Source organism: Pararge aegeria, chromosome 1 (assembly GCF_905163445.1).
Source record: "Pararge aegeria chromosome 1, ilParAegt1.1, whole genome shotgun sequence".
In the NCBI taxonomy this organism is placed as follows: Eukaryota; Metazoa; Arthropoda; class Insecta; order Lepidoptera; family Nymphalidae; genus Pararge; species Pararge aegeria.
Window position 1 is genome coordinate 10,387,651 of NC_053180.1, and position 23,862 is coordinate 10,411,512.

General features: G+C 34.5%; 1 protein-coding gene across 1 annotated transcript in view; it reads right to left on the reverse strand.

Moving 5' to 3' along the window:
- The window catches only part of LOC120624041 (inactive dipeptidyl peptidase 10), a 204,304-nt gene that overhangs the window by 154,775 nt on the left and 25,667 nt on the right, over nucleotides 1-23,862 (reverse strand). The window lies entirely within an intron of this gene.

Genomic DNA, 23,862 nt, shown 5'->3' on the forward strand with positions numbered 1-23,862 from the left:
ACAGTCTAATAATTATTTTAATATTTATTATATTTTTCACTTTTTTTTTGCGAACGCGAAATATTTTATTACAGTTTATCATCGACCTAAACAATGTCCCAAGGCTGGGCACCGGGTTTTGTTTGTACCAGAAATATGTCAGAAACTTATAGCATTTAATAAAACTGCCTCGTTGGTCTAGGAATAAAAATCTTCGATTGTATATGCCTAAAATTGTTGGGTTAAATTAGGTTAGGTTAGGTTAAGTTCGTTTTCTGTCAAAAAAATCTCTGTAACATTGCAATGTTAGGAAGTTTGTGTTGTTTTGTCTCCGTGCCTAATGAAGTGCTTTACTTTAAGCAATCGGTATATGGGGCTCAAGCAAAGCCGAGCTGGCTCCGGTGAGACTTCGCACTCTTCCACACCGCACCGTATTACATATATGCCTGGCTTGGTTATTATCCACTGACTCACATTCGAGCAGTATCTAATGACTCACATTCAGGCAGTAGCAGATAAATATTTAGACGATGGAAAAGAATATGAGAAGACTACAAAAACCAGTTAAAACGAGCTTTTTGGAGTTCATTAAAAAATGTGTGTCAAGCATCATAATTAACTTTTAATATTATATTCCATAATATTATGATCCCTTGAAATTTTAACTCCTTGTTTTAATTAAAGCAGTAATGAGAACTCTATTGTGTTCGATAGAGTAAATAATGAATATGTTATTATCGTGTTTGCGAGCTTAATAATATAACATGTAGGTTGTTTATAGGCCTCGATTAAAATATAACGTTAATGTTTCAGTGTTTCAGTAATATATTATTCTTCTTTTATGCATTTAAAAATAAATCACATTGGTATAGCTACTTGCAACGCGCTGCTGACGTCATTGGCATTTTTATTGCAAGAGAAAACGTTTGATATGATTTTATCTTATTTACTTATGGCTTTATAATAAGTTGTTGTTTTTTTTTCAAACTCTTTACTACTAAGCCACGGATTCTTTAAATAACATGGAGTACTGGAGCAATTTTTTCCATCTCTGCGTTTAGGTTTTGGCTGCTGGCCAAAGTTAAACTGTAAAGTTTAGAACTAAGCCAAGTGTAATTTACGCTTTCACTTAAATATGATTCGCAATATGTACTCTTCATATTGTACTGACTTTATAAAGTAAATAGATTGTGAATAATAGAAATAGGTCAGTTTTTTTATCTGAATGAATATAGCATCCTTACATACTCCACAAATTAAATAGTAAATTCCCACTCGTCGATGAATGGAAGATGTAAGTGGTAGGTAATGCAAATGACCCGTAGCTTTATTGGATAGCAATTTGATGCACAAAACATCCAAGAGCCTGGAGTAATGACATTGGTGTTGTAGACTGCCTTGAAACGTTCAGCTATCGGTTGCAGTTAGTATCACAAACATGTGTTAATACCGTAAATAGCCTGCACACAACGCAATAATACCATCAACAAGCTTATTCATGTCACACTGCTAGGAATAGGCGTCCTCTCTCAAAGGAACTTAGTCTCAACACGTTGTCGATGCGAGTTGACGATCTTTTGCATAACACGTTTTAGTGATACTATACAGGATCGACAGCAGTAGTAAAGCTTTATGTGAAAGAGCTCATCCGCCACTGCCATGTTTAGTTCTACTGCCAAGCAGCTTTGATAACAGACATATGAGGCTTAACAACTACGCTCCTAGGTAATGGAAAAAGTGTGGCACTATGTAGGACCTTGCATGCCTCGGCGGTGTTTCTTTGTTGATTAGTGATATATTTCCAATTAACATTAGTAGGGCCAAACTGATGGTAGATGATGATGCAGTCATAGATGGTAGTGCGCTAACTTGTTACGGAGTATGGTAGTCATACCCCTACCAATCGGCATAAACGCGACATCGCAAGCACCAAATAGCTTAGCGGCACGTCTTTGTCAGTTGGGTGGTATCTAGCCACGGCAAAAGCCTCCCACCAGACCAGAAATTCAATTCATTCAATCAACTATAACTACAAAAAAATAAAGTGCTTTCCAACACGTACTGCTTGCTGTCTTTGCTTCGAGCTGATATTGAAAATGTTTAAAGGAAAACAATTTTAGTAGTCAAAAATACGAAACGTTATAAAACTTATGCAGACAATAACATTCTGTTTACATGAAATTCTAATATAAATGGATACAGGACGACGACAGGTGTCAAAATGGTTACTTGCCGGTTATTCAGTGTCCAGTAGCTCTCGTTGACATCGAATTTCCCGTTTTGTACCTATGCATTTTCCAGTTATGCGATAGGATATATAATAGGATTTTGATGTAAGGTTCTTTAATATATAGGAATATTGAATTTTGATAAACAATATGCCGAAGGTAAAAGCTAGTTAGAAGGCAGTTGAGGTTATCTTTCTATATTTAAACTTATAATAAAACTGTGACTGGAAGATTTCTGTACATTTAATATGTTTTGAAAATTTAGACCGGAGGATGCTTTATAATCGATACTGAGTCCAAACATATTTTTATTTCATTTTTGTCTGTCTGTCTGTCCGGGCATCACGTGAAAACTACTGAACGGATTTAAATAAAATTTTGTATAGTGGTAGCTGATATTCCGGGCAACATATAGGCTACTTTTTATCCCGACAAACACTAAGCTTCTCAATGAGATGAAATTTTTTATCAATTTTACTTTATAGCTCCGTTAAATTTTTAACAGATTTTAATAATTATTTTTTTATTTGAAAGTGTATACTATCAAACATGTACTCTCTAATTTTAATGTCGGAGATAAAGGACATAACTCTTCACAGGTAACAGCAAGTCGCAAGACATATGGGACAGCGATCGAATGCATGCGTACACCATCCTACTGATATTATAAATGCGAAAGTTTGTGAGGATGGATGTATGGATGGATCGATGTATGTGTGGCTAGATGGATGGATAGATGTTTGTTACGTTTTAAAGCCACAACGAATGAACCGATTTGGTTGAAATTTGGCATAGACATACAATAAAGTCAGATTTTTAACAAAAAATTGTAAGCAAAGCCAACCAGGCCATAATGATGTCACATAATGGCTGTGTGTTGTCTGTTTAATAAATCACAATCTCACATGACTGATTATAAATTTTTGCTTTTTTTGTGATTTATTAATTATATTGACAGATGATAGGAAAATAATAATTTTGGTGAGGTTAAAATGGGCCCGCAGAAATTGTAAGTTCATCTGTTTGCTTTCAATACATATTTCTAAGTTCTCTCTGTATAGCTTTTCTATCTTCTTTACATATCACACAACAAAGTCCTCCGCCGCGTCTGTCTGTCTGCCCGGGCGCGACATTTTCATACGGTTTTCACTAATGAACAAAGTGACTCATGCGGAAGTTTTAGTGTATATTTTACTATGGTTGAATGGGTATCAAATCAAAAAAAAATCAAAAAAAAAATCAAAATCAAAATTGTTTATTACATTTCAAGATACTTGATACAACAGTTGTCGGAGCCCCCTTTTAAGCTTGTAATTGCCTGTACCAGGGGATTCCGCTCTTCCTTAAATATAATACATAGGTATATATTTTATTAACATTTTACTTTTTTATTTAATTAAAAACAATTTTAGGTAGGTAGTTAATTTTAAGTTTCACTACAATAATTTTAGTTATAAGTAATATATTACCAACTAGTTTTATAATCATTTAAGTTTGACTTCGATTTATAGTTATAAACAATGTTTTAAGAAAATAAATTTTACAATTATTTGAGTTATACTACGAGTTTTAGTTATAAACAATATTATCTAACTTTAAATTTTACTTAGCCAAATTTATTAGTTCACCGTGTTATTCCATAAAATGTATGATATAAGTATGAATGTGTGTGTGTGTGTGTGTGTGTGTGTGTGTGTGTGTGTGTGTATTTATGTGTGAATTTGTATATGAACATGAATATAATATAGTATGCGTCTTCGTTAGAATATTTATTATTATTTATTATATATTATTGTGCATGTGTATTTATATCTGTATATTTAATTATGTATAAAATTTTCAATATCGTCGTAGCTTAAGTTTTTTACCCAATTACTAATTATAGATTTACACTCATGAAAGGATTTATTGTATATTAGTGTTGCTTTGTTTATTTTGTTATATAGAACAGCTGCGCGTGATTCAAATTGTACCTTAGCAAATTTAGTTTTTCTATGGGGAACATTGACTATATTATTCTTTCTTCTCCTTAACGTTATACATGGTTCATAAATTAGATTTTTGTGTTTTTTTAAAATTGTCTGTATAATGTACAATTTGCGTACCGATGGTAGATTACTAATTTGGTATAAATTATGTGTTGAGAATGTCCTTTTTTTGAAATACATTATTTTTAGTAAAGTACGTTGTGCTCTCTCTACTTCTAGGAAACGTGTCTTGAGTGCTCCACCCCAGATAGGGATACAATAGGTTATTATTGATTGGACTAGCGAGGTGTAGATTTCGTTTAGTAAGTTTCTAGATTTTTTCGAACTACTTGTCGTATCTTTTGGGGCTATATATCTTAGTGATTTAAATATCCAGTTAAATTTACGTATTCTTGATGTAATTTGTTCAATTTGTGGATACCATGATAACCTTTGGTCCAACATCACCCCTAAATATTTTACATATTGTACTTTATTAATTTGAGGACATCCACACCCATCATTGAAGCCATCCAATGCCCCACAAGTATGTATTTTTATGTTGAAGTCTTGGCAAGGCTGAGAGCTATTATAAATACTAAAGCAAATGTAGTTAGTCTTTTCAGTATTGAGGGTGAGTAGATTATTTCTCATCCATAAGGCCACCTGGGCTGTACCCTTCTCCGCATTCATTTTTACATCAGGCCAGCTGCTACCAGTGAAGACGATTGCTGTGTCATCAGCGTAAGAGTATATTTTCGCATTAGGAATAGACATGTTGCAGAGATCATTTATGTAAATGAGGAACAAGGTAGGGCCCAGGACACTTCCTTGTGGGACGCCACATGACACGTCAATATCATCACTTATGCAGTTATCAAGTTTAACTTTCTGTTTTCTGTTAGTCAGGTAATCTTTGAATAAAAGTAACTGGGTATCTCTAATGCCTATTTTTTCTAATTTTTGTAAAAGAATTTCATTTGAAACCGTGTCGAAGGCTTTTTTTAGATCTATGAATACCGAGAGACATTTTGTGCCTTTATCGACTTGTTCGGTTATTAGTGTACTAATGGCCGTAACTGCGTCTTCTGTTGAGATTCCGTGTCTAAATCCAAATTGATTTGGTGATAGAATATTGTACTTGTCAAGGTAATTTAGCAAACGCGTATTTATTAGCTTTTCTAGAATTTTAGCCAAGACTGGAAGCACCGAGATAGGCCTATAATTACTAACATTCTCTTTGTTACTACCTTTATGAATAGGCGTTATAATAGATCTTTTTAGTGAATTGGGAAATACACCTGTCGCGAAACACAGGTTTGCCAAATGTGTGAGAATAGGTATAATTTCATTTTTAACGTGTTTGATATAAGGGGTGGAAATATTGTCCCAACCAGGGGCACTGTCTAATTTTAAGTTATTTATTATTATATTTATTTCGTCATGGTCTGTATCCAAGAAAACAAGTGATTGGGGATGGGTTTGTAATCGATGTAAAAATTGGTTTAAATCACCTTCATTTAATGTTGTACTAATATTTTTAGCTAGTTCGTTGCCAATATTAGCAAAGTAACTGTTTATATAATTTGCCGAATCGAGTGTGGTTAGTTTTACGTTTGTGAGTTCTGAATTTACGCTAGTAGGTTTATTTGTATATGTTAGTGTTTTAATATTTTTCCATAATAACTTATTATTGTTAATAGATTTTGTAAGTAAGTGTCTGTCATATAATCTTTTTAATTTTTTAATCAGTTTGTTACAGTAATTTCTATAACGCAAAAAAGTAATTTTTTTGATGTCGTTGTCAGGGTCATTACGATATATTTTTTGTAGCTTATTGCGATTATTAATACATCTGAGGATGCCCTTTGTTATCCAGGGTTTTATTATACGTTTACTTTTAGGTATTTTTATTATAGTTGTATATTCTTTTATGGATTCTTTAAGAATTTGGATCAAACTGTCAGTAATAAAGTTAGGGTCAGTGTAAAAAAGTAGTTCAGACATTTTCTTATTATTTTTTAAGTGTTTTAAAGCATTTTCTAAATCAATTTTTGACGCAGTTTTGATTGGGGTTAGTTTCTGTTTAGATTAAGTTATAGATAGGAAAGTTGTAAGATGGTCTGTGATAGTAGTATTTAATATGGCAATAAAAGCTGAATGATTTTTTTTATTTATTCTTAGCATATAATGATCCAAACATGTTCTTTCTCTTGTGGCCTTAGTGTGACCCGGAAGAATACCGTAAGCTGACAACATATCAAGGTAAGAGGTACGGTTTTTTTTATCGGTGGATTTCTCATTATCTAAGGGTATAATATTTATATTAATATCACCTGCAATAATTATATCTCTTTGGGTATTAATACTTGTTATATGACGGGAAAGCGAATCTATAAAGGGATCTGCGTTATGATTTGCGGGTGAGCGATAGATACCCAATATAGTATGCGTTGATATTGGGTATGGGTTTATACTCTGAATATTTACAGAAAACCATACTAAAATATACACCAAAAACGCTTCACTGGCGTACGCCGCGGAAATGATTGATGAAACATAAAAATAATGTACTAAATGTTAAAAGTTATCATGATTATCCAAATAAAAATCCGCAAGGTCTGACTTCTGACGAATGTCTAACTTTTATGATTAAGTCACAATAACTGCTTTTTTTATGAATCATTCAAAATATGGGTACAATTGTAAGATGGTGATATTCCTTATGATATGAATCCTTATCCAATTAAATAGTTTTGTAAATATTAAGTTTGATTACATAGCTGCAAATTCCTTTTTAAATTATTCTGACTATAGAAACGCAAAAAAGCAAGAAAAATGCAGCGGGCCGCCCGGCCGCGAATAACACAGTTTGGAAATAATACTAGACCTGGTAGATAGCGCTGCAATTAGTTTCTAGGTTTTTTTAAGATATTAAAACCTGTAATAACCAATTTGGTGCAAACGAAGTTGCGCGGGTTTTATCCAAATATCTAGGAACTGGGGAACCAAACCATACCATAGAACCAAACAGGTTGATTACGACGGTTATTATTAGCCCCTTTCAGAATCTTACGAATGGGGTTGTTTAGACCTAGTGGCATGAATTATAATGAATGGCAGGGAAAGGCAAAAAACAGCCTAAATTTTGCCAACCCTCAAATTACGACAAGTATTATTATTGATGGTCTTGTTTAAGAATTATATTTCTTATTTAATGGATATCAAAATATAATTTTAGAATAATACTGCTTCAACCTATTGTAGTGAAAGGGCTGTACACAGCTATATTCAAGACAAGGTGTTGAAAGTTTTTTTTTTTTTTTATTAACGATAGGCCAGCGTTTGACGACAATCATGCCCGTTAGAAAGCAATGATGAGGTCTAGGTTGGAGCACGCTTGCCTAGAAAAGGCATATTCACTCTAGCCTTGAAGGTACTTAAATTATACGCGGCAGGAAACACAGTTACCGGGAGGGCGTTCCACATCTTAGCGGCACGTATCAGAAACGTGGATAAAAAACGTTTCGTGCGAGTTGATGGGATATCAACCACATAAGGATGCCACCGCTCTCGGTGTCTCGCTGTTCTGTGGTAAAACGGGGAAGGGGGAACAAGATTGTGAAGTTCCTGAGCACACTCACCGAAGTATATCCGGTAAAAAACCGATAAACAGGCAACATTGCGTCGGTGCTGGAGACTATGTCTATGACTATGGATTGAAGTATGAGAGACATGGTAGCTGTTTTATATTCACATCACGATCAACTTTGCATTAAGTGAGGCTGAAGGCACTTGTAATGCTGGTTTTTATTTACAGCCTAGTAATATATTTTTGACTGTGAAATGAAAAAATGCGAGCATTAAGATTCTAACTTCTAACACATAATTTTCTTCATCACTGCACCCAAGGAATTATCGCTGCTGGATCTATTTGCAGGAGTTTCATATTCCATTTTGTGCAACTTTCTCCTCCCTGCGAATTGTTTGATGACGTTTGTCCATCTAGTTTGGTTTCTCACCACTACGCTTTCGCAAGTCGCTTCTCATTACCTTCGGACCTACAATTTCTCATAGCGTCTAGTTAAAATTAATCACCTGTATCACTCTATTCAATACAACAAACAACAACAATACTTGGATAGAAGCAGGCGTTACTTTGCGGAAATCCTTGATATATTATGAAAATGAACCTTAGGTAATTTGCTTAACAATTATTCATTGTAAAGTCAACAGCTCCTGAGGACGCTCCGGTTTCTGAGCGAAACGTGCGTAGAGGGTACATTGCCGAAGATCTATTTGGTGTGGAGTATAAGGATTGAAGAAATTATAAATTACACCACACAGATTCTCCTGCTTTTAGCGGATTACAGCAAATTAAGCTTAATTTTCATAATATACAACCATACCTGCTATAAATGTGTACAATAAAGTCTTGTAAATTTCATAATATACCATACCTACTGCAAAAGTGTGCTTGTTTGTCCTTCCGTAACGACCCATCTAAGCAACCAATTGACTTGGTTTTTAGCATAGAGTTAGCACCAGACGAGCTCTGTCACAAAAGCCCCTACTATTTTTTAACTACCTTGTCGCTCATCGATGACGTGACGACCTTGGTTAACTTCATGTATAGTTAGATGATCAATTTGCACGTGTCAACACATCTAAATGTACCTTATCAAGACACAGCATTTCCGCCCTCATTGGGTAAATTGAGTTGTTTATTAAAAATAAAGCCATACCCTTACCTTAAAGGGTTAAAAGTTCTTAAATAAGTCCGTTTGTAAATGTGCGCACAATATCAACCGCAGAAGTCTCGCCTCATCCAACTTTTAGCCACTTCCTTTTTAAAACCCCTTCGTCAACTATTGACTTACAAACTACTCTAGGGACAAACAAAATTGCGTGGTGTCGTGTTCAGAATTCATACAATAGTCTGGCAAAATATTATAGTTATTGGTAGGAACAAGATGCTAATTTCTGATTTTATATGATTATAAATTATATCTAACGTAGCTAGACTTACTAACTAACTATAAACTAGCAAACGTTCACTTCAATCCGTTGCTCTGTTGCAGCGTTGTTGATGGGCAAACAAACAACCTTTCACATTTATAATATTAGTATAGATAATACTCGACGTATTATTTAGAAATATACCAAAACTCGGGTGTATTTGCATAGATCTTTGGTTTGAATTCCATTTTTTAATAATGAAAACAATTTCTTTTGGGAAATTAATAAATTAAACTGTATTTTTGTTTTTGAAAACTCCATAAACTCTAACTCCACAAAAGATATAAAGTACGTAATCACCCTCCAGGTCTAGTATTCTTGTGAGAGGCATATACCTACTGCCATTCATTCATACATTTTGCAATTTAAATGATTGTTACATTTTAATATTGTATTTTTCGTGTAATTATCAAGAATAAGGCTAAGCTTGGGTTTAAGCCTTTGAGACCAAAAACCCCTATCAAAATGAATAAACCAACAAAATTACAATTCTATTTATATCGAATTTTTGTTTAGAGCTTTTTATGCACGAGTAACTTAAATGATTTATTTTGAGGGATGTGTTGGGTCTGATCTCATTACTCTTGCTCATCCGGGTAAAAGTTCCAATGTCAATCTGTAAAGTTGTGGAAAAGTTGCGTTAAGACTGTCTTTCCAGTAATTTCGCATCGCTAGCCCGCGCTAAGCTGTGAGACGAAGAATACTTCAACACCTAAGTCTATTTTATTTATTTATTTATTTTTTTATTTCACCTTTGTATATTTAAGACAAAAAATATCTAGCATTAGATACCATACAAGATACAAGTAGGTATCAGTAGCCTTAGTATAGGCATGAAAACTAACGTCAAATTAACGTTAGCCAAAATCTGTAATTTTATATGGGAAACAAAATGTCAAAATTTAATTCTACACTTGACAGTTTTACGTGACTCTGAAGGTAAGTTTATTAATACCTGCTTTAGTCTATGCACGCTACTGGTTGATGATGATGGTAAAGAAGCTACGTTATAAGAATGTAGCGACTCTGTTGATCAGATAATGAAGCTTCTATAAGGTGTAGCACACCTTTGGATAGTCAGCCTTAGTAGCCTTCGTGCTTCCAAGCGTGTTAAAGTTTGATTTTGTTGCAAACTAATGCTCCTGATCAATATAAACTGGACCAAGAAGCTGAAGATCTTCATAGTTTGGATAGAAGCAGGCGTTACTTTGTAGTGTTACTAATGAGTTGGGCGTAGCTTATATAGAAATATAGAGGGAAAATAGGTATAAAAGACGACTCATGTAGCACATTTTCACTGAATAATTGTGTGTATAGTCAACAACACTTAAGGATGATGTTGGAGCCACACATGCGTTGGGAGTGCGTTTTTGAAGTTCTGCGTTATGACATCACATCAACCCATTGCCGGCCAACTACAGAGTTCGGGTCTCCTCCCACAAGGAGAACAGGGGAATCCACCATGCTGGCCCAGTTCGAATTGATATTTATTTGCGTTATGTCTTTTATATAAATAGATTATTTTTTAAATTACATCATGCAGATTTTGATAAGGAAATATTTATATAATTTAATACAGCTGTTATTTATATCGTTATCCTTTACTTACATTGTGGAAGTATTAATTGTGAATTTGTACAAAGCTGTTCAAACATAACGCAAGTCTGGCGTTAATCGAAAACAAGCAGTGTTTGCCCCGGGGTGTGAATAAATTTCAAATAGTGCTCATACTTTACGTTCCGCAATGTACATTGTAATTACGGCTTTATAAATATAAAGACACACACTCTTACTTACTTACTCTGACTTTACACATTTCATTTTAACTATAAACCTCCTAAGTTTGTTTGTGAGTAGAACATCTTGGGGTTTCAAAATGGTGGTTTTTACTCTCGTTCAACCATATTAAGTACAATTTTAGACAATACTATAGACTCCTTGGAAGTGGCGACGGCCTCCTTTACGGGGGGACAGAGATCGAAGCCCAGTAAGAACTTCTAACTTTTCCGTGCATTTTTAATTTATCATTTGCTTTAACGGCGAAGAAATACATCGTGAGGAAATTTGCATACCTGCGAGTTCTCCATAACGTTCTCAAATGGGTGTGAAGTCTACTTATTCGCATTGGGCCTCACTCTAAGAAAAGACCCGTGCCCCAAAGTGATACTTAACATCATCATCACTTTACCGATTAGGTCTTTTGTAGGGCCTTCTTAAATCAACGATCCTGGTCCACTTGTTTCCAGCGGCTCCTAGCGCCTCGTTTAATATCGTCTGTCCACCTTGTTGGGGGTCGACAAACGTTGCGTATTACGGTGCGGGGTCGCTATTCCAACACCTTGAGAATGTCAGTTCTCCGAGCTATGTGCACCACCCATTGTCACTTCAGCTGCACGACTTGAGATTGAGCTATGTCGGTAGCTCTAGTTCTGCTAAAGATCTCCTCTGTTTCGATAACGAAGAGATATTCCTCATCGTAGCTCTTTTCATCGCCCGCTAAGTGACTCTGAGCCTTCTGATGAGGCCCATAGTTAGCGACTAAGATTTAAATCCGTAAGTCATCACTTCCAACACGCATTGATCGACGACTTTTGTCTTCTAGCACAGGGATTTCGGACGAAAATATGTAACGATAACTCGTAATTAAAACTACCTAACTGGATTGTGGTTCCTAGGTATATGGAATAGTCTACAATTTCGAGTGCAGAGCTCCCAAGTTATACTGGGTGGAGCGAAATATGAGCGTTAGACATAGCAGTCATAGTGGTACTCAAAAAACCAAAAGTAGGTATATGACGAAATCATATAAATATGCCGTGGGACTTAAAGATGCAATAACGTATTGATATGTATCTACATATATCCATTTAAACATCGTGAGGTAAATTAACCCGAGTCAGGATGAGCTCCAAATATTTTACAAACGGGTACAATTTTAAAAATATTGTAAAAAAAAATTAGTACACAGAAAATTATTGAATATTCGAATACGGCATGAATTTCGAAATTCTAACAAGTGCCTTGTATATTATATTAATTTAGCAAGAGATAAGAGACAGATGCGCGCTAAGACTAATATATGGGGCATTCGTAAATCTCTCTCGCTCAAGTTGAATAATGTGTATTATGTTTGTTTAAACGCAACTTACTCGTAACAACTGAAATTTAGGTATCTACGACACAATCGCCCGAGATTTTCATTTGCAGAAACTATACATAACTGCCTCGTTGATCTACTGGTTAGAATTTTGAACTATGGATCACAAGGCTCTGGGTTCAATTGCCGGGTCAGATCAAGAACAATTGGTGGGTATTGGGTTTATTCTGTTAAAGTTTGAAAATCGGTGGTTGTGATCCATCCCCGTGTCTCGGGGAGCACGTTATCCGTCGGTCTCAGTTATTATAACTAAATAAATATGATATTGTTGTTAAACAAGCATAAATTTTCAAAGTATTCAAGTGGACCCATGGTACAAGCTAGTTAAAGGCAAATAAATAATACACTTAAATTTGGATTTAAATTATAGATTAGTAACCGGTACGTGTTACACATATCGAATAAAACGTTAGTTGAAGTTTTTTATGCAATAAAATTTCAGATCAATACAATACGTGAGGTTTTTCTCACCTGAGAACAGTTTTTATATTCACGCCACGATACGCCTTGCAAAAAATATGGGCGAGTATGCTTTTATTCAGTTAGCAAAATTTTATCTTCGAAATATTTATAATAATTTCAGTTTTGAAAAAACAAAATATGTTTAAACAGCAGGTATGTAAAATATTAATAAAATCATTTTAATTTTGTCTAGTGCAATAAAAAATTTATTATTAATTATCCTCAATATTAACAAACCATAGCAGAGCACGGTTCTCCGCTAAGAATGAAACGGGTTTAGGCTGTAGTCCACCAGTGCGGATTGGTAGACGTTCGTAGAGTTACGTAGTGTTCTCTGGTATGCAGGTTTCCTCAGGATGTATTCCTTCACCGATAAAGCGAGTGAGCTCGTTGCGAAGGCTGCAATCATTTTTTCCAATTCCGACCAAAGTTATGCTAGCACATTCTCTCCTTCTATCTATTCTCGATTATGCGGATGCAAGCTTTCTTAATCTGACCGAGGATCAGCTTAATAAACTTGAGCGTCTTCAAAATCTTGCTATTCGGTTCATATTTGGCCTTCGCAAATATGACCATGTTTCCGAATTTCGACAAAAACTCAAGTGGCTTCCTATTCGTCGTCGCCGGGATATGCATGTACTTTCACTTCTGTACTGTGTGTTATTTCATCTAAAAACTCCCTAGTATTTAAAAGAGAAGTTCACTTTTCTTGGTGAGCAATCTTATTTAAGATCGTGCCGTGCGCTGACGCTGTGTATGCCTTATCATAGGACAAAATTTTATAAGCGTTCGTTTAGCGTACGAGCTGTGGAACTGTGGAATGCGCTTCCATTGAGCATACGACGATCCAAATCACTGGCGATATTTAAAAGAGCAGTTAAGGCCCATTATATTGTTAACGACTATTAATAGTATGTATATACTTACTCATTTATTGTATGTTATAGTATTTAAATATGTAAGTGTTGTTATTATATATATTAGTTTATTTTTATTTATTAATTATATTATTTAATTTTTATCTTTTTGTGTACACTAGTTTATGTATTGGCATGTAGTTATTCGCATGTATGTATTTTAATATTTGTACCACCAGCAGTCTATTCTCCTCTTCTTTTTTTTTCTAATTCTAAGGTTGCCTGGCAGAGATCGCTATTAAGCGATAAGGCCGCCTTTTGTATTACCTTACCCTACTTCTTTCGATATGTTTCTGTTTTTGTTATATTTTAAATATGTTAATGTTGTGGTATACAAATAAAGAGTTTAATAAATAAATAAATATTTTAATTGTTTAAATTATAAACGCACTTGACTTTGAAACTCTGAAAGGTACCTGCCAGGAATCGAATTCGGTCGACCCAAACGAAAGCCGAAATCCTATGCAACTAGGCTATCGCTGCTATGGTAAAAATAATGAATTATTATTTTTCTTCAAAAAAACAGTCATTTCATAAGTTTTGAAGAAATTCGTTAATAGGTAAAGTTAATATTTTTTTGGTGAAAAACATTTTAAAGGGAAAGGCTCCTTTGGGCAAAACTCCATTGTCTGATCGAAAGATCATCCCATGGGGCAGCCAAGGACATCTGCGCCATGTCTTTAAATAATTATTTAGACTTTAATGCTAAAAACGATTGAAAAATGCTTTTGATTAAATATAATAGAATAAAGAAATACTCCAGAATAATTTAATGTATTACAAGCAAATCGATTAAAATTTAAGCATAAAGTTGGTATTTTATAAAAAAAAACGGTGATGAAATGAAATAGGTCAAACTGTATTTCCGAACTCGGCAAGAACTTGTAAACAAACTGCTTTTAATAAACGGCCATCGGGTTGTATTCAGAGTAAAGTCTACGCTACCGTTTTCCTCTTTACGATTATAATACGTAAGGTATTATTTAACTTTATTTAAGTGGGTAAAAATAGGTTGCTTTATAACCGTGGCTTGATTTTGTGAAAATTAATAACAGCCATGGAATACGTCATACTTAATTGAAGAACTTAATTTTCCGTTTTGCTCTGTTATTTTGGCTTCACGCCAAAAGTTAGAGATTGTCCCAGTTTTGAGCGCTTATTACTGATGTGTTATTTTTTAAACTTAAATTTTTGACTGTGAATAACAGAAGGAGTTCACGCTGCATTGTGTAGGATGAGCACGAACTCCTTGTTCACTCTCTTTCTACTTTGTGTAATTTGTAAATAGATACATAGAGCAACATCAAAATTAATCATTCAGTATATAATAAAAGTAATAAAAGCTTTATTAAAGAATTACATCTATATTTTGTTAGCAAAAGTAGATAACTTTTGAGTCATCCTAGTTCCTATGGCTAATCCTCCAAAAAAAAAATTACCTACCTACGCGCTCCCGAGCACTGATGATCATTCCATTAGCGGATTGTCTAGGAGAGCTCGGACATTGGCTTGCAGACTAGACAGTAGCGCTCTTGTTAGCGCTACTCAAGTAAAAAGCTTATATTCTTCTGTTCGATATTTCTTATCAGGCGTTACTGCTTTAAAAGGCATCACTACTAACTCAGTAAAATCTCTAATTATATCTCGATTTTATACACAGATAAAATAAAAAATATATACTACGACAATACACACATCGCCATCTAGCCCCAAAGTAAGCGTAGCTTGTGTTATGTGCACTAAGATAGCTGATGAATATTTTTATGAATATAATACACATAAATACTTATAATATACAGATAAACAAACACCCAGACACTGAAAAACATTCATGTTCATCACACAAGCATTTTCCAGTTGTGGGAATCCAATCGGCCCTGGACTCAGAAAGCAGGGTCGCTGCCCACTGCGCTAATCAGCTGTCAAAAAAATCTAAAGATAAAAGCTTTTTATGCTTTTATCTATGTATAAAATCTTTTACTCGTGTTAGGCTCCAGGGATTCTAATGATATATTATCATTCAACTTACTTCTGTCAAATATGCGGAAAAATATCTAAACTCGCTTAGTCATCATATAATACATATAAAAAGGAATTAAGTGACTGATTGACGTTAATGGAGTCAGCCTCTTCGAGAATGTGGAGGGTAAACGTAGTGACGGAAAATCTATTGATATAATGGGCAACACTTCAACATTGTGATCTATTTAACAGCGGAAAACCTTTTTGGGCTTCTAGAAGTAATTTTACGTTGATTCTTACCTTTTATTTTGTAAGGTAAAGAAAAGTAAGCGAAGATAATATTTAAAAAATAGGAAACCTTTGGTAGCATCTCAGCACCTTTAAAAATACTGTTTTTTTTTTTCATTTTCTTTCTCGAAATATTTTTGAATACTCACGCTTTGCCGTAGTTTCGCGTACTTACCTGAAATGAGAATAAAATACATTGTTATTAAAAAAATGTTTGGCAATGTATATTTTAGCTTACAACCTTTCTAAGTGCGTATATATTTTTGCATTAAAATATGTGAAACAAATATTTTATTACGATCCATTAGTCTATAAATATATGGCAAAAGACTTTTTAGTATAGAGATCATCGATCATAGTATGGAAAATTGCCCCGATATTTAAACATAATCTACTTATATTTGAACCAAAATTTATACTGGCCTATAATTAATGCCCAGTAGTTTCTGGATTGAATTATTATTGAGTAAGTAAAACTTTAAAATTATAAATATTTATACTATATTTGTTCAATACTTAGTTACCTACTTAGTATTTTAAAAATAAAGGAATCACGTAGTGTCCTTGGCAAATTTTCTCTTGAAAAGATTTTTTGTTGCATTGAGCAAATAAATTTTTCCGGTTTCTGTTTACATGTTTTAGATATTTGGCTGAAGTATTTCGTAAGCACATGCGGATTCCGAGACTTTTCACAAATGCATTTTGTTCACTCCGAATTTCAAACAAGTGTTTACATTTCTGGAACAGTATTTCAAACTAAAATTCGAATTGTGTTTTACCAAATAGAAACTCTACATAGAGGCGTTTTGATTGTCACCATCAACGTCAAAAAGGCACATAGGAGTATGTTGATAACGGACTAGCAAAACATACCAATGTATACAACGTAAAATCTTCTATAAACATTTATACTGTGTGTATGAAAAACTGACTCCTCCTAAACAGCTGGACCGATTGTGAAGATTCTTTATGTGGGTTGGTCCCTGGAATGTTTAGTTTCACAATTGGATCCGGTAGGTATTGGTGCGGTCTTATATTAGGTTTTTTTTTATTTCAGTGCTAATCAATGTTTATCAGGCCTACAAGTATTATATACATTGGTATAATTCACTTTTAATTTTTTTTTTAATAATGTGTTTTAGTATAACACTGTTATTTCCAACAGCGTTCCATTTTTGAATATCTTCAATATACCACCGGATTGGAACGATACCAACCAGCCAGATAATTTAAAATACTAAAATAAACTGAAATTGGTTATTATTGAAATTCGATAAAAATACACATTATACATTATACATAAAGATACAGTCAAAGTGCAGATTACGAATAACCAAGAAGCTTGATACATAAATCACACAAAACCTTTCTGGTGCTGAAAAATCAAAGTCTATCTAATAACATTCATTAGGATATTATAAAAGTTAAAAATATATAACTATGGACCCGTTATTTTCTAATGATTACTTTATAGAGAATGTCGTATACGCAATACTCGTTAAGTACTGATAAGGGGTCCGTGCTTATGAGATTACGCACACGGTCTAATCACGGCTTCATTTTGTCGAACGGTACGCCACGAGTATGTCCTACTTATAGCGTTATATTCTCTTACTATGAGGATGACATGAATTTCATTACTGCCCTATTTAAACCTACCCTCAAGGCTTAGGTTAGAAACATATTAAGGTCAAAACTCATTACTCGGGATTATCGGTACCCGTATAAACAGGTTCTTGTCAATCCCTGAAGTTATAAAAAAACGATGACGTAATGAAGTCAAGTAAGAGCATTTTGAACTCCAATTAATGTAAAAAGTTTTCCTTGCTCGAAAAAAAAATACATAGATACACGCAATATGTTGGTTGAACTTTTTGTATTTTCAAGTGTTTCCATAGAGGCCAAATAATATTCTTACTTTTCTAGAATTTTGTGGTTCCTGAATATCCGGGTATGACAAATGCCAAGCGTCCCCTAAATATTTATAATGTTGGATATTGAATATTCGATCAGTGCGAAATTTACATAACATCCACCCACATCCACGGATATTACCTACTATCGTTATATCTACAACACATCAAGAAATATACGTACTATTTGATCAAAGCTTTTTAAAAATCATATTGTAAAAATTATAATCGGTTTTTTTTTAAAGTAACGTTGCAGCATAATACTATAGTGAGTGAAAATATTATAAAAAAATATATTACCATTTTAATACGACAGTCAACTGCATTTCGTATTCATTATTGTTAACTTTAAAATGAATTCGAATTTTAAGATGAACTACTTCTCCGTTTATTTGCAAATGCACTTGTGCTAAATACAGTTAATTGTTAGCGCAAATTGTCGACAACAGATGTCCGATAATATTTTCTTACTGATTTCTGTTGATTTCAAATCAAATTGGTATGTTTGCGTACAAAACTGATTTCAACTTGCAGTCAAGGAGACATTTTCTTCATTCCACTACAAGTTAGCCCTTGACTTCAATTTGATTGTTAATAAGTGAAGATGCAGTCTAAGGTAACGGGTGAACATGTAATGGCTTTAATATAATTGCCACATCGCAGTAATAATACACCCATACTACTAATCAGTTTCTACGCGACAACGTACTGGGAGTTTGGTACTGGATCGAGTGGCGGCACGACTTTGTCGATAAGGTGGTAACGCACATGGATTTTGAAACTCCCCACAAAAGACCTGTGCCCAGCAGTGGACGTCAATCCGTTGAAATGATGATGATGTTATATGTCTGCTAGGTGTGGGATCAAATTTATTTATCGCAAATGTACTATCGACGATGTTCGCAGAATAAATTAAGTTATAAAATATCGTATAGCGAACGCATACACCATCATTAATTCTTTCTCTGAAACTCAACTGCGGAGGAAAGTTTCAAGTTTCAACTTACTTTTCAGTTGCGAGAACTACAAAAGAATTTTAAGTAACGCTACTCTTACTATGAATTCTCTTCAAATATCTATATTAAATGGTATTTAGATTGCTATAGTATTATTTTTATAGTATTATAACTAAGATCATACTAGGATTTCAATATTAATAATAAGTTCATAAAATGCTGCAGATAATAAATCAATGATATAATTTCGCGCTATAACAACTCAACCCAAGACAAAAACATAAATAGCTATTGGACTTGATCAGTTCTCTTATTGCTTATTGTTTCTTGGGTAAACAAATAAAAATATTTTTATTATAATATGAAAAATAAACTTTCCTAAATAGAAATAAAGTCGAATTTCGTTCGGTTTAACGCGAGAATAGGCCTTTTGATTTCAATATGTCTTTTGATTTTATAAGCCAACTTGTTTTTATTAGCAAAAGTTCTGGCAAACGCTTAACAAAATATTGCCACTTTAGCAATACCACAAAACAAAAGCATTTTATCTTAATACGAGTAGACGACAGTGTTTGTCTAGGGGTAAGAATATCTAAACATATTATAAGAGATAAATTAGCTTTTACTTTTTTATTTTTTAGATGTGTGTGCTCATGATTATATATTTTTTTTAATTAGCTGATTAATTTTTTATGATAAGTACTATTGCTGCATCTATCAATCGAATACAAAAGTGGAACATTGGCATCAAATGCCAAACCGGCTTTACGTTTTTATCTTTGACTTAAACAGTAAAAAATTCAGCTAGCAGCATGAACAAAATGCATAAATCTCTCAAGTAGTTTGCGCTACCAAGCTTCGTGCAGGATATATCGTGCTCAGCGTTGAATCCTTGAACTTTTTCTTGATTTAGCTCTTTGTTATATAGTAACGCTTAGTTAGAACGTCATAGAATTGTTCGCTTTAAAATGGTGTTAGCATTTTTTATTACATACCTAATGACGGATACCAGCAACTTCGCTTGCCGTTTTGGCTTTACAAATAACCCCACTTTCTTTGCTTCTCAACAGATTTTTTTAATACTTTATCGGAATAACTTTAAAATTAATGGTCAAAATCCGTAATTATTGATTTGATCGACATAGAAACACGCAGGGGTATTACGTATCTCGCGGCAGGCTTGCTACAGGCGTAAATATTGCAATCACTGCTGTCAAACGTATTTTTTTATTTATTGTATGGAAAAGTGACGTTTGACAGCAGCGATTGCAAGACTTACGCCTGTCGCAAGATACGTAATCACCTTGCAAGTTCAAAATATTTTTGTTCGCACCAAGTTTATTCATAATCACAAAGCATAAAGATTGAAGTAAAGTAGAGACTATTTATTAATGAGCTAAATAAAACCGTTTAATAAATATGTTCTTATGCTTGCAAAGGATCTGCCGCGGTCAGTCGTTTAACTTCATACGTGATATAAATATGAAGTCGAACAATGAGGGGTTGGTGTAGAATAATATTATCCAATAACTTCTAGAATACGAAGAAGTCTAGCCTTTTTTATTTATTTTTTATTCTAGTTATGACTAAGTTTTAAGGTCCTCTCCATTTAAGATATTATTATTAAGGTTGCCTAAATAAGATGTGTTTTGCAATGAAGCCGCCTTGTACAAACGTTTGTCCTTATAATATCTTGTCTTTTATATTGGGCTCAATAATGTTTCTACGTTATTCTATGGTCTTATACTGTGTACATTTTTAACCACTGCTTTTATCTTTTTTGGCGATCTCCCTCGAGAAAAACGTCTAGAATGAAAGACCTAGAAAGATATGTGCACATCACGAAACATACCTAACTACCCTCACCTATTTAAAAAATGCGCGGTGTTTTAAGAACTTCTACTTTCTTCAATTTCGTTTAAAAGAAAATTTGGCTAAAAACTTTGCTATATTTTGAACGAAACAATTTTGATCATGTTAAGCTAAAATCTGTTGTTTCCAACTTCTGCGAGTTTAGAACTTCGATACCCTATTTAGCTCTATTGCCTCACTCATATACCTACTCGCTTCGTTTTTGCTAAAGTTAGCCCCTTTGTTTTAGTTCTCGTCGCTAATGTCAGTTGGTCTTTCGTTAACTCCTAGTTTACCTTTTCACGTTTTGTATGGAAAATAGTATGATTAAATACCACGCCCAGTACTTACTCTAGTTAGGCTATATTTTCTCTTGAAAAACCGGAACTGTTCTGAACATTATCCCTCTGCACAAATGGAAAGACTAGAATAACGTACGAGTGTGGCTTTATGTAGTGGCTGTGCTAATAGGTTTTTACACTCACTTTTACGACGCATCCTGTTGTATGATACAAAACTAGGAGAAAAACACCCGAACTCCAAGAATAATAGTTCTTTGCATTATAATATCGAGGCCAATAAACCCGATACAAATTTAAAAAGTGATTTTGTTGGTAAAAAAACTGTAAGCTATTTTCAGTTTAAAAAAAAACTTAGTTTTCGGATGAAAAAAATATACTTTTATATTTTATTAATGCACTGCTTTATGACTTAAATCATCATCATCATCATCATCATCACATCAATCTATTACCGGCCCACTACAGACCACGGGTCTCCTCACACAATGAGAAGGGGTTAAGGCCGTAGTCCACAACGCTGGCCCTGTGCGGTTGACTCTACATACCTTTGAGAACATTATGTAGGATTCTCAGGCATGCAGGTTTCCTCACGATGTTTTCCTTCACCGCAAGTGATATTTAAATTTCTAAAATCGGAATTAACTTAGAAAACTTATAGGTACATGCTGGGATTATAACTCGGCCCCTCGAAAGTGAAGTTTAGCTCCAACGCAATACACTATTACCGCTTTTATTAGACAAATAGTACCTAAGTATTTTCCAATAAAAACTATGTGGCCCTGGGTTTCGATTCCAGCGATGCGATATTAAAAAAATCGGGATTTTTTTAAATCGCCAAAGCCAGGCCAAAGTTAGGAAATTTGAGTTGTTCCACACCTCAGAGAATAACTTATGACCGTCTTCATTAACGAAGAACAAGGCAATGCCTAAAAAACTAACGCCTAATCTAATGAGATTCCTTCATTTCTTTTTTCAACGCTTAATTTCTAAAATACCGAAACAAACGCGGACTAAGAACATAACATATAATAGGAAAACAATGTTAAATTAAGCGTTGAGATCGAAGTAAGAGTTCTTAAATAAACAAGGCTTTTTCAGTGCATTTTACCGTAGCTGTACAATTTTCCTATTTTCAGTACATTTATCCATTTTACCCCGATATACCAATAGCAAGTTAATTTGAATATAGAGCGCTTTATTTGAACGGAATTTTCCTATGCTAAAGCAAACCATAACAGATGCTGCCTTCTAAAATTTGTTTAAAAAATAACGTTCAAAATGGAAAGGACCCTAAGGGAATCATCATCATCACCTCAACCAATTGACGTCCACTGCTGGACATACGTTTTTTGTAGGGAGTTCCCCAACACACGGTCCTGGGCCGCTTGTCTCCAGCGGCTCCCAGCTAAACGCCTAACGTCATCTGTCCACCTCGTTGGGGGCCTACCTACGCTGAGTTTAACGGTGCGGGGTCGCCATTCCAGCACCTTAAGACCCCAACGTCCATCGGTTCTCCGAGCTATGTGCCCCGCCCATTGCCACTTCAGCTTCGCAACTCTCGCGATGAGCTATGTCGGTAACTCTAGTTCTTCTACGGATCTTCTCGTTTCCGATTTGATCACGTAGAGATACTCCTAACATAGCTCTCTCAATAGCCCGCTGAGTGACTCTGAGCCTTCTTATGAGGCCCATAGTTAGCGACCATGTCTCGGATATTAAAATATTTTTTTAAGTTAGGATATGTTTTTGTTTTTTTGAATAAAGAAGAATGCTTTACTAATTTTAGCTCGACCTGGGAGTCGAAGCCAGAACCTTAATATAGTGGTTGAACATAATCTTGTTGACGACCCACCTGGCGAAGCGGTGAGCTTTGTTTATCTAAGTAGGAGGCCCCGGGTTCGATCCATGGCAAGGGAAATTTGGGAGCATTTAATTTCTGAATTTTCTCTGGTCTGGTCTGGTGGAAGACTTCTGTCGTGGCTATTTACCAACCTACCAACAGACGTTCCGCTAAGTGATTTAGCGTTCTGCTACGATGTCGCGAAGACAGTTTAGGGATATGGGTTTAATATAACTGCCATATCCCTAGCAGGTAGGCTTATCATCTTAGACTGCATCACTTACGAGTAGATATTATTACAGTCAAGGGCTAAGTTGTAGAGGGGTAAAAAAAATCTCAACCATCCCAATATCAATATGTTTTATTGAGTCTGTACAGCAAACTACGAGAGAGTAATTAGACGATATAACGCTTTGGTGATGTAATTACAAAGCGTCGTCGCTTTGGCCGCAAGCCAGTCTGGAGTACAGTCGTCGTCTTGTAACTAAGCATTTTATTTTCACAAAAACTTTTTATCCCGTATATTTAACCGAGAAAATCCGTCGCAAGTTACTCTTGTACAGTGTACTTTAAGCTCTACTTCGTATTCTTAATAAAAATACACTATCTGGTGGCGAGGTTTATTGTAGATCCTTCGGGTGACACTATATCCCTTTGAGAGTGTTTCACTTCCTCTACAAACTTTTATCAACTAGGGCTTACTGCTTATTCCTTTTTCATTAACCAGATAAAATGCTCAGCTGTTCTAAATTACCTGTCTTGCTTGCCTTATGGCTGGCATGTGCAAGTTTAAATCGCGAGGTCGTCTTCTTGGGTGTGATTCCAGGTTAGATTATATCAGTATTATTATATTTCATTTACTCTAATATCAGTCCAAAGGTAGGATTGCTTGAGAAATTTAGCGTTTCCAACTTAACCTCTTGTTAGCTTTGGTGGCGCAGTGGTTAGCATTGGTGTCTTATAAGTGGGAGGGATCCTGGCAGAACTAATATGGGAATTTTCAATTTCTGAATTTTTCTCT